We start from the raw sequence: 12,161 nt of genomic DNA on the forward strand, positions 1-12,161 counted from the left end.
GGTTCCATGGGCATGGCCTGGTGGGTGTGGCTTGGTGGGTGTGGCAAGAAAAGGATACTCTAAAATTTCCATTCCTACCCAACTCCAGGGGGAGGTTACTGCAAAATCCCCATTTCCTCCTGATCAGTTGGGACTCGGGAGGCAAAGAATAGATGAGGTGGGGCCAGTCAAAGGTGGTATTTACCGGTTCTCCTAACTACTTAAAATTTCTGCTTCCTGTTCTCCAGAACTGGTCAGAACCTGCTGAATACCACCTCTGATACACACAATACACACATACACAAACATAGGTAAACAAACTTAACTCCTTTCATATAATTAATAAAAACCCTAGGCTTTTCTAAAGGTTGCATAGTTTGCAAGGTCTCTGTTCATATAAACATATATCTTCCGTAAAGCTAAAAAGAAGTATAGTTTACACATTTTAACCTCAAATATACAGGCATTGGACCTCTCTTTTATACTATATTATATTCCCTGGATGTTGAACTGTTAGAGGAATTGGATATGATGAGTTTAATGAAAAAAGAACTAGGGGCAACATGATAGCAGTGTTCTAATATTTGAGGGGCTGCTACAAAGAAGAGGGGGTCAATCTGTTTTCCAAATTACCACAAGGCAAGACAAAAAACAATGGATGGAAATTAATCAAGGAGAGGACCAATCCAGAACTAAGGAGAAATTTCCTAACAGTGAGAACAATTAACCAGTGGAACTGCCTATCTCCAGAAGTTGCGGGTGTTCCATCACTGGACGCTTTAAGAAGAGTCTGGACAGCCACCTTATCTGGAATGGTATACATTGGTATAGGGCAGGGGTAGTCAACTTTTTTATACCTACCACCCACTTTTGTATCTCTGTTAGTAGTAAAATTTTCTAACCGCCCACTGGTTCCATATTAATGGTGATTTATAAAGTAGGGAAGTAACTTTACTTTATAAAATTTATAGAGTTATAGCAAACCCCTACCGCCCACCATGAAAGCTGGAATACCCACTAGTGGGCAGTAGGGACCAGGTTGACTACCACTGGTATAGAGTCCCTTGCTTGAGCAGAGGGTTGGACTAGAAGACCTCGAAGATCCCTTACAACTCTATTATTCTGTTATTCAGCAAAATAGTTTGGCCATATTCTTGTGATTTTATTAGAGTAAGTATGTTTAAAAGAGTGAATGAAATAGAGCTCTCAAATTATCTACCAATTAAAAGCCTAAAAGTATTATATGTTTCTTTGCATATATTGTTTGTGTGCCTTTGAACTAGAAAGATTTAATTTAAAGCTGGATGCAGTGCAAACTATAATATGCAGGTTTATGGGATTTTCAATTTTAATTAATGGAATAATAACTGAAGTTATAAACAAGAACAGAAATGACTGTAGTATTAATCACCTGCTTCATAATTATTTGAACAACAAATGTGCTTGAGTTTCCCTCCTCTTTATGATCCTAGCATTGTATTCAGCATCTTATTTTGAAATTCCTTTTTAAAGAGTATTTTAATTTTGAAATACTTTGTGAAAAGTACTTCTTTCTCTGTAGCACATAGAATTCTCACCCAGTGTTTTTATTTACATAGAAATTGAATGTGTGCATTGAGTCCCTTGGAACTCCTTCAAATATTGAAGCATTTTAAAGGTATACTACTGTGCATTTGATATTCCAAAAGTGAATAGGATAAGTCTGGAGCAGCCAAACGGGACTTATGAAGCCAATTTCCTATTGAACCCCTGCTGGTTGAACTAATTCTGAAATGTTCCAAAGTCCACTTGTCAAATTCCTGGTTGTCATTTTGCCTTATCAATCCCAACAAAATGAAATTGTCCCACAACTGAATTAATACTCCTAGACTGTTTGTGTCCATTAAGTAGATTGTATTAAAGATGTTCGATTATTGGGGATGGTTTAACTCTAAGAAGTAACTCTATTTAGGAAAAGTCACTCATAGTTCCCTAATAATGAAAAGAAAATCATGAAGTTCTCAAAATAACAAATTCCATAAAATGCCTGATATACAGCATGGGTACTGGGTTCCCAAGTTGTTACTCATGGCTTTTAAATGATATAAAAGTAATTGAGAATTGACAGGGTTTTTTTTAATAAAAAACTTTTATTTTGGTTTGTTTATTTGTTTGTGTCATTTATTTCCTAAGTAAGTTACCCAGTGAATGGTGTCAGAAGGGCCATTAGGAGGCTGTTGCTAGCAAGAGAATATCAGATACATATACATGTTCACATATCAGAATCAGGCCATTGCTTTCCAACATGTATCAACATTTACGGTGAGAGATGGTATTCTGCTGGTTCTGACCGGTTTGTCCAAACTGGTAGCGGAAATCACAGGTGGTCCTGCACACTCACCCCAGCTTTATGCCACCCCATTTAGGCCCTTTGTTAAGTGCATGTGCGGATGTGGTGCATGTGAGCAAAGCGTGCTCACTCACATTTGTGAACCAGTGAGGAAGGGAAATTAATACTACCCTTGTATACGGTGATAATTATTTTCAAATCAATTAAAGCAAAATAAAGCAAAATAAGTTAATTAGAGCATAGAAAGAACTACTTTATACATCAAGCAACTGACAATGATGCAGGATTCAAAATAGCATTCTGCAACTGAGGAATCTTTTACGCTAGATTCTTTAGCTTGAGTGATTTCCCCCCCCCCTCCAAATTTCCTTCAGAAGCAACAAAAATATCTGCTCCACATGATAACCCTCTGATTGCTTTGACGTGAAATTTATAAACGTTCAGCACAGCATTCATCCATGCCCTGCTACACCACAACAGGCACACATAGACATGCCATTGGGTGTCTGTTTAACAATGGTATATTGGCTTTGAGTAGTACATTTTCATTTCATTCATCATTTAAAGACAGATAATCAGAAAGTCATTACATCAGCTGACACGGGGCCCTTCGCTCGATTGTATCGTAATTGAGCACTGCAGAGCATGTGCCAAATCTAATGGATAATGAATATATTATGTCAGCAGAACCACCTCACTGACACTCCTGAGGGAAAGGAGGAGGGGGCTGTTTTAGTTCAGAGAGGGTCACAGATGTTGTGCTGATTTAGTGATAGAGTGTCTGTGTAATTAGCTAATCAATGATGGATATAGGACTGTTTGTGGCCAACTCCTTCTAATACATAAAAAAGCTGCTCAGGCTTGGGTATGACATGATGTATAATAACGGGAAAGCCTCTGCTCTGCCTTCTTCCATTCCTCTACAGAATTTTGACTGATAGGGCTGGGAATGGTATTAGAATCCTCAGCTTCTGCATGTTTAATTGGAACATTACACAACCACTGAGTTTCTTAGAACTCATGCTGCCCTGGTTTTAGTATTCTATACATTTCTTTCCTGTGAAGCAGGTGTCAAGAGGAAAAACACCTAAAATGCATTCACATGGTATTTATTTTACATTGTCAATTTTTCATGGTAGAGGATCTGTAGCAATTAGATTAGCAAGTCATCAATGTTGTGTCCACACTGCCACAAAACATTTATTTTGTTATCTTTTCTTATAAAGAATTTTTTTTTATTTTTTTAAATAAACACAAACAGTCAAAACACACACACACACAAATCACAAAACCATCTTCTATTACAAATTGTAGAAAGTGTGTCGATTGGTTACAAAAACGTCCGTGCATCTCTTCCACATCATCACCTACAATTCATATCAAATCATACATTTTAAATCATATATATATAGGAAGCTAACTGCTTCCATTATCTGTCTATCGGCTCGTCACAAGAGTCCATCACGACAGAAACTCAACAGTAGGCAACAATAAAAATATTGAGTTTCTGTCACGATGGACTCTTGTGACGAGCTGATAGACAGATAATGGAAGCAGTTAGCTTCCTCCCATAATTGGGGCATACCAGGGGTTGTGACACTAAATATATACCTACCTCCCTGGCTTCAGCTGATAAGGAGGAGGACCTGTGGCTCAATAGTTAAGACATCTGCCTAAGATGCAATACAGCACAGGTTCGAATCCCAATAAGGGTATGGCTAGCTGATGAGAGCTAAATAGCTGGAAATAGATCTATACTAGTCTTCCTTTATTTATTTATCAGCACAAATACAACATACACACACACACACACACACACATATATTACTATCATCATACTTCAACTTTCATTTGACTATAATTGTTTTTACTTTCTTTTATATAAAATGTTCCAGATTTAAGGCAAAACCACATAATGGCATTCCATTAGTTCTTCCCATTATCATCCAGTAACATTACTTCTTTATATCGTGTTCTAAATAAAAATTGGTTATATTTAATAACAGTGTTTCTAAACCTCCTTTTGTAATCACCATTTGCAATTTATATCAAATGTCCTCTTATCAAACCAATACATATATAAGCATTATTATCATTATCAATCAATTATTTAACTGCATCCATTATCACTTCATTTTATACATAATGCTCTAAATTTAACTAAATCTGATTTAATTTTTTATTATAAGCTTTCATTACATCAACCTATGTCTTTGCAGTAATAGTGCAGTCTTATGTCACTTGCCATTTGTGGCATTAGTATTCTGGTTATTTCCTTAGTAAGTTTTGTATGGACTTCTCTTCGCAACTTATTGCTTATTGCATATCTTATATAAGCTCGAAACCCTCTATCTGCTTCTTCAATCAGCTTATCTTTGGTTATCACTAGTGCTTCTGACAAAATTTCTCTCCTTAGTTCCATCAATTCTTCTCTCTTTTCTTCTTCTATACTTTGAAATCTGGGGTAGAGCTCAAGTCCCTCTATCCCCCCTTTCCATATTTCACTCTTTCCATTTCCAACCACACTCAGTTCATTGTCAGTATCAACAATTTTCTTGTCGCTTTGTTTATTTTTTCCTTCAGTTTTTAGAACTCTGACCTCCACATTCTTCATTTGATGAACATCCTCAATTTTTCCATCAAATTTTACTGTTCTACAATCTATGTTCTCCAATCTCTTCTCGTTTTTCTCTGTTACTTCTAATAATTTTTGAATTTCAAACATAATCCTTTGCAATGTTAAGGTTTCTTTTACATGTTGCGCCATTCTTCCAACTTGTAAACACTGCTAATCTGGCATTCAAAACTTTTTATTAAATTTAAAGCAAGTTCATTTATAATCTTTCAAGACAAGGCTTTGTTTTCACTCCACTCCAGCTGCCAATAAAGCTCCCAAAGAGCATCTGTATAAACAACTCATGCTCTTCTCATATCACTCTCTATAAACAAGTTGAGGAACCCTGAAATGCGAAGTCAAATGATCACAGAGAAAAAAAGAAAGACAATATTTCCAAGCCTTCCAAGCTTCCAGCCTCCAAGTGGCAATGTTACTTCCTTTCCCTCTGTTATTACAGCACCCTTTGTATTCCTTTTATATCTTCTTTATATTCCAGGCTTAAAGAAAACAAAATTCTTAAATGGAGCAAAAAAAAAAAAACCTCCATCCAATCTAGCATTATAAAAATAAGGAAAAAGATTTTAATCCATAAGTATAAAAAAGAGTATAACAAGTAGTAGAAGAAAAACTAATCTGTTCAATTTAAGAATAGGAAACATTTGCAAAAGTTTCATCCATAAAAGAAAATTAAAAGAAAAGATAACACACTGTCTAATGTAGCTTAATTTTGCTGCTTGTTCTCTTCTGTTTTCAAATTTAATTTGAAATTTTAAGACGTTTGCCTAAGATGCAATACAGCATAGGTTCGAATCCCAGTAAGGGTATGGCTAGCTGATGAGAGCTAAATAGCTTGAAATAGATCTATACTAGTCTCCCATTATTTATTTATCAGCACAAATAAAAACACAAATATAACAAAGGCAACAGTAAAAATATTGGGTTTCTGTCGTGATGGACTCTTGTGACGAGCCGATTGACAGATGTTGGAAGCAGTTAGCTTCCTCCCATAATTGGGGCTTACCAGGGGTTGTGACACTAATATATATATATATATATATATATATATATATATATATATATATATATATATATATATATATATATATATATATATATATATATATATATATATATATATTAAAGTCACAACCCCTGGTATGCCCAAATATGGGAGGAAGGTCACACTTCCACTCTCTGTCTTCGGCTCGTCACAAGAGACCATCCAGACAGAAACCCAAGTAAGGGTGTGGCTAGCTGATGAGAGCTAAATAGCTTGAAATAGATCTATACTAGTCTCCCTTTATTTATTTATCAGCATAAATATAACAAATATAACAAAAAGGCAACAGTAAAAAATTTGGGTTTCTGTCTGGATGGTCTCTTGTGACGAGCCGAAGACAGAGAGTGGAAGTGTGACCTTCCTCCCATATTTGGGCATACCAGGGGTTGTGACTTTAAATATATACCTTTCACCCTGGCCTCGCTGATAAGGAGTCGAGCCCTGTAGCTCAATGGTTAACACATCTGCCTTAGAGGCAATAGAGCACAGGTTCGATTCCCAGTAAGGGTGTGGCTAGCTGATGAGAGCTAAATAGCTTGAAATAGATCTATACTAGTCTCCCTTTATTTATTTATCAGCATAAATATAACAAATATAACAAAAAGGCAACAGTAAAAAATATTGGGTTTCTGTCTGGATGGTCTCTTGTGACGAGCCGAAGACAGAGAGTGGAAGTGTGACCTTCCTCCCATATTTGGGCATACCAGGGGTTGTGACTTTAAATATATACCTTTCACCCTGGCCTCGCTGATAAGGAGTCGAGCCCTGTAGCTCAATGGTTAACACATCTGCCTTAGAGGCAATAGAGCACAGGTTCGATTCCCAGTAAGGGTGTGGCTAGCTGATGAGAGCTAAATAGCTTGAAATAGATCTATACTAGTCTCCCTTTATTTATTTATCAGCATAAATATAACATATATATATATATATATATATATATATATATATATATATATATATATATATATATATATATATATATATATATATATATATATATATATATATATATATATATATATATATATATATATGGGGTAGTGTCTTTTATAATAATAAGATTTACTCACCAGATCGACATACTTTCTCTTTCCATTTTCCTCCCATTCCGGAGCTGTCCCAACTTTAGCAGCTTCAATGGCTGCCCTTCTGTTGCCGGCAAAAAGAGATTCTCCTGGATCAATCAGGGACTTTGCAATGTCTCTGAGATCAGCAGGACATATTCTTCCCTGTCACCATCTTTTTGGGGCGATTTAGGTCCAAAAGGACCATCCAGCAGCAAAAGTATCAACTGTGATCTTGGAGCTCCAAGATCGCATGTCGTGTCATTGCGACATCAGGTCTTCCTTCTTCTATTTTGTTATCTTGAGGTAATTTAACCAGTGTGGATAAACTACTGCCATCAGTGCAATATAAATGGTGCTGTTGAGTAGCCTCTGATATAAGGATCACAGAAAGCAAAGGTCTATTATATTCACTATTCTGTACCTTTCGTAAAAAATAACATGGTTGCTTGCATCAGCCATATGTTATAGCCTTTTAGCCTGGAGCTCTGTCCCTTGATTTGGTGCATGGTGCATACTGTTCCAGAGGAATCTAGAATGAAAAACCTTTATCAGGTTTATCAGGGAGCAAGAAGGATAAGAGGAGTTTTCTCCCTCTGACCCAAAGAAGTTTGAGGATACCAATCCCACCTTATTGAAGCAAATTGAACTGGCAAAGTGAATTAGGCCGTCTCTGCAACTCAATTCCTTTGTTGAAACCTACAGTATCTTCATTGTTTTGCACAGGTCTTTTCTTTATTGAAGTTTTTCCCCCTTAAATACAGAATGAAGTTGACACAAAATTGAAGATTTCTCATTCCCTTGCAAAAATATCAGACAAGAAAAACCTGTCTGCCTCTATATCCATATTATTGAACATCACTGTATCATAGCAGCAATTTCCACATTTATTTATGCTATGTGTCAAGAACTATTTCCTTTCCAATCATATTTCCTTGACTATTCCATCTTTCATTGGATAGTTTCAACTATCCATATTGTGAGTTAGGGAAATTTATTTTTATTTCATTGAGACAATGAATAGGAAGAGCTTGCAGGAGTTTGGAGACATGGTATAATGTATTTATGTAGTGGAGTTATAAAAAAGATATGTTGTGGATAAATGTTAGAAAAAACTGTGTACTATTAAAAGGAGTACAGTAGTTAAATCAATTATCCAGAGATATGTAGGGCTTTATTGGATGTATTCAAATGTAGACTAGGTAACTATTTTACAAGATGTTTCGATTCCTGCAGTATGTGAGCTATTTTGCACACTGATTAAAACACTATAATTTATAACTGTCCTACTTTAGGGCAGCATTGTCTGGCTTTTATGAAATACTCAAGCTTGCAGTCCCATCCTCTGAAGAGAGTGATAAAACAAACAAGAATGATTCCACCATAAATTGCTAATATTAAGTTTGAAACTAAGGCAGTCACTGGAATTGTGTTCTTAATCTTCCTTCTAATAAACATAAGTAATTAGAGACCTGGGAGTTTTGCTCACTGATAAATAGTTTCTAATCCAAGCTGTGTTTGACAATTGACCAGAAGTTGGCCCTGGTGGCCCCTTCCATCCTTATAATTCTACTGTGCAAAATAATTCCCCATTTTCAACTGCAAAATTTGCAATTTGTTTATGAAAATATCAGAAATGTATACAAGGTTTCTATTCATACTAAAATTCATGCATTTACATTCTTTATCCCATTATTTGTGAAGGTAGATTTTTGCACCCTAATGGGTACTAGCCACTTCTCTCCATGCCTCTTCTTGTCAGAGATAATTAATCTGAGAATCCCTAACCAGTGAGACTTCCTAAATTTGCATAGGTATTTTCACGAATAATGAATTTTCAGGAATGGCTAATAACGTAGTAGATTACTGATTGGTGCAGCTATCTCTCTGTGCCACAGGTATAAATCAACATGAACACACACCTTTGTCTAAACATTTTCACTTAAATGAGCCTTACTGTAACAAAAAAGTCTGATGTTTTATTGTGTGCATTTCTCTATTAATGTGCATAATAAAATAATTAAATGATGAAGGAGGGCTATCAAGATAACATTCATCTTGGAAAAACTGCCTAAGGCCAGGTGTTAGAAGGTAAAGCAAGAACTCCTACAAAAAAGGAAACTAATGTTTAATTTTTTTTGAATACACTGTAACTGAGCTAAAAATAAAGTAGCTCAGTTCTTGAATACAGTTGGTACAGGAGATCATCAAGGTCTAAAATTGCTTTAGAAGTGGTGAAGAATCATTACGCCCATTTTTCCCAATTAAAACTCCTTTTACAAAGTAGGTAATTTCATAATATTTCTCCTTTGTGAGTACTTTTGTGCCCCAAGTGCTTGACTCTGAAAATTAGCAAAAGTATAACACATTTTTGTGGGAGTTGGGGTGTGTGTGATGGAGGAGGTTGTGACTAACATCACCTTATTAATTGGTAGAATAAGATATAAGCTGTAAAGGTATAAGTATCAATAGCACATTGCAAAATATATTATTCTTTCAACTTGGAAAAGAATTAATTTCCAAGCTAAAGTCTAAGAGTTACAGTACTTCTTAATTGCAACTTAAAGTGAATCCTTTTTTATTTTAAAATATTTTAAAATCTTAGTGTAGCATATTAGCAGTACCATTAGCCCAGTCCCTTGTAAAAAAAAAAAAAAAGTCCATGCAATGTTGTTCCCACAAAGTGACTAGGTATGCAGGAATCATGCATATGAAATCAGTCCTCAGAAAGCAAATAGAGAACCTCCATTGGAAATAAGCCTTAACCTATATTGTTGTTGTTGTTAGTTGTGAAGTCAAATCTAACCCATCGTGCCCTTAGGGACAATGTTCCTCCAGTCCTTCCTGTCCTCTACCAACCTCTGGAGTCCATTAAAGTGCATGCCTACTGCTTCGGTGACTCCATCCAGCCACCTCATTTTCTGTCGTCCTCTTTTTCTTTTGCCCTCAATCTTTCCCAACATTAGTCTCATCTCAAGTGAGTCTTTCCTTCTCATTAGGTGGCAAAATCATCTATATACAGGATTCTTTGCTACAGATATGGAGAATCTTTTCTATAAATATTCCTGTAGGTGGTTGAGAGAGGATTATACAGTATTTATGGCAATAGGGCAAGATTTCTCAGAGGTGCTCGTGTCTAAATAAGAAGCAAGGTTTGAGCCTGGAGTCAAATATGTTTCTTTTCACCTCTATCTATTTATCTATTCATTTCTGTAAAAAAAAAGTTTTAAAATACATTAGATTACAAAATGTAGCTTGATCATGCTACATGTTAGTTAGAGTTAGTTTTCAATCAGGTAAACTGACTTAAAAATAAAATCATTTTCATTCCTCAAATCTATTAGCAGTTACCAACACTGTTAAATCTGTTTATAGATTGCCAAACATCCATTGGATAGCTTAAATAATTAAAAGTCATAGTGCACAAATACAATTTTTAAGTAAAAATTAAACTACAAGAAAAAGATCTGTAATAATGGTCAAATCCATCCACACTTTATATATGTTTAAGAGTGCAATAATATCAAGGAAGATATTGGGATTCTGTTTCACAAATAATACGATCTGGAAGATACAATCTGGGTGGGGAACAATCGGGGAACTTCTCTCTACCAGATTGTGTGAGATAGCACAAGTCCGAAAGCTTGGAAGACTAAATCTCTGGTCCTGATGATCAACCCAGATTGGATCCTGCAACAAATAACATAAGACAACAATGAACCATATGGCATAATTAAAGAGATCTGGGGAAGATGCTATGTTATACTGAAATATCCAGCATAATCAAAATTGGAATACTTAATATTATATTGCATTATCATGTGAAGAAATCCTTAAAACCTTAAATAAATATGTTAAGGTCTTCAACGTGTTTATTTTTTCTGATAGATGAATCATTTTATTCCCTATCAAGTGAAATTATTTTTTGATTATATGTATGTATGCATGTATGCATGTATGCATGTATGCATGTATGCATGTATGTATGTATGCATGTATGCATGTATGCATGTATGCATGTATGCATGTATGCATGTATGCATGTATGCATGTATGCATGCATGTATGCATGTATGCATGTATGCATGTATGTATGCATGTATGTATGTATGTATGTATGTATTTAGTGTCACAACCCCTGGTATGCCCAAATATGATAAAGGAGGATAACCCTGTGGCTTAGTGCTTAACACAACTGCCTAATATGCAATACAGCACAGGTTCTAATCCCAGTAAGGGTATGGCTAGCTGATGAAAGCTAAATAGCTTGAAATAGATCTATACTAGTCTCCCTTTATTTATTTATCAGCACAAATACAACATGTGTGTGTGTGTGTGTGTGTGTGTGTGTGTGTATTTAGAGTTACAACCCCTGGTATGCCCAAATATAGGAGGAAGCTCACTGCTTCCACTCTCTGTCCATCGGCTTGTCACAAGAGACCATCCAGACAGAAACCCAATATTTTTACTGTTGCCTTTATTACATTTCTGTTGTATTTGTGCTTTATTTATTTATCAGCACAAATACAACGCACACACACACACACACACATGCAGTTGTATTAGTATAAGTAAAATTTAACCAAAAAAGTAGAATGCTAGAAAAAGTGAGCATGTAATGTTGGAGCTTTTGATTTAAGAGAGACTAAAATGAAACATAAGCAAACTTGTACATTGGATTACAAGAAACAGAAGTCTACTAAACTTAGACAAAATGATAAATGGACTCTCATGCCAGAATGAACTAAAAGGAAAACAATTTCAACATAGGAATATTAAAAATAGAGTTGCAAAAAAATCCAGTTAAAATAAAAAAGAAGAGCCACCTAAAAACATAAAATCTTAGCAAAGAAGAAAACATTAAAAAACCCATTTATGTGACATAGAAGAAGACCAAATTCAGGAGGTTTTGATAGGTTCTGGAGAACCCATAGCGGAAATTTTGAGTTTGGGGAACTGGCAAATACCACTTCTGGCTGGCGCCAGAGTGGGGAGGGAATGGCGATTGTGCCTTATCCTTCCCCTGCCACACCCACTAAGCCATGCCCACAGAACTGTTAGTAAAAAAAATGAATTTCACCACTGGCTAAATTCCAACAAGGCAGCCGACGA

This window comes from Thamnophis sirtalis, unplaced genomic scaffold, assembly GCF_051295495.1.
Source record: "Thamnophis sirtalis isolate CommonGarterSnake01/CBP01778 unplaced genomic scaffold, rThaSir2_p1.2 scaffold_3, whole genome shotgun sequence".
NCBI lineage: Eukaryota > Metazoa > Chordata > Lepidosauria > Squamata > Natricidae > Thamnophis > Thamnophis sirtalis.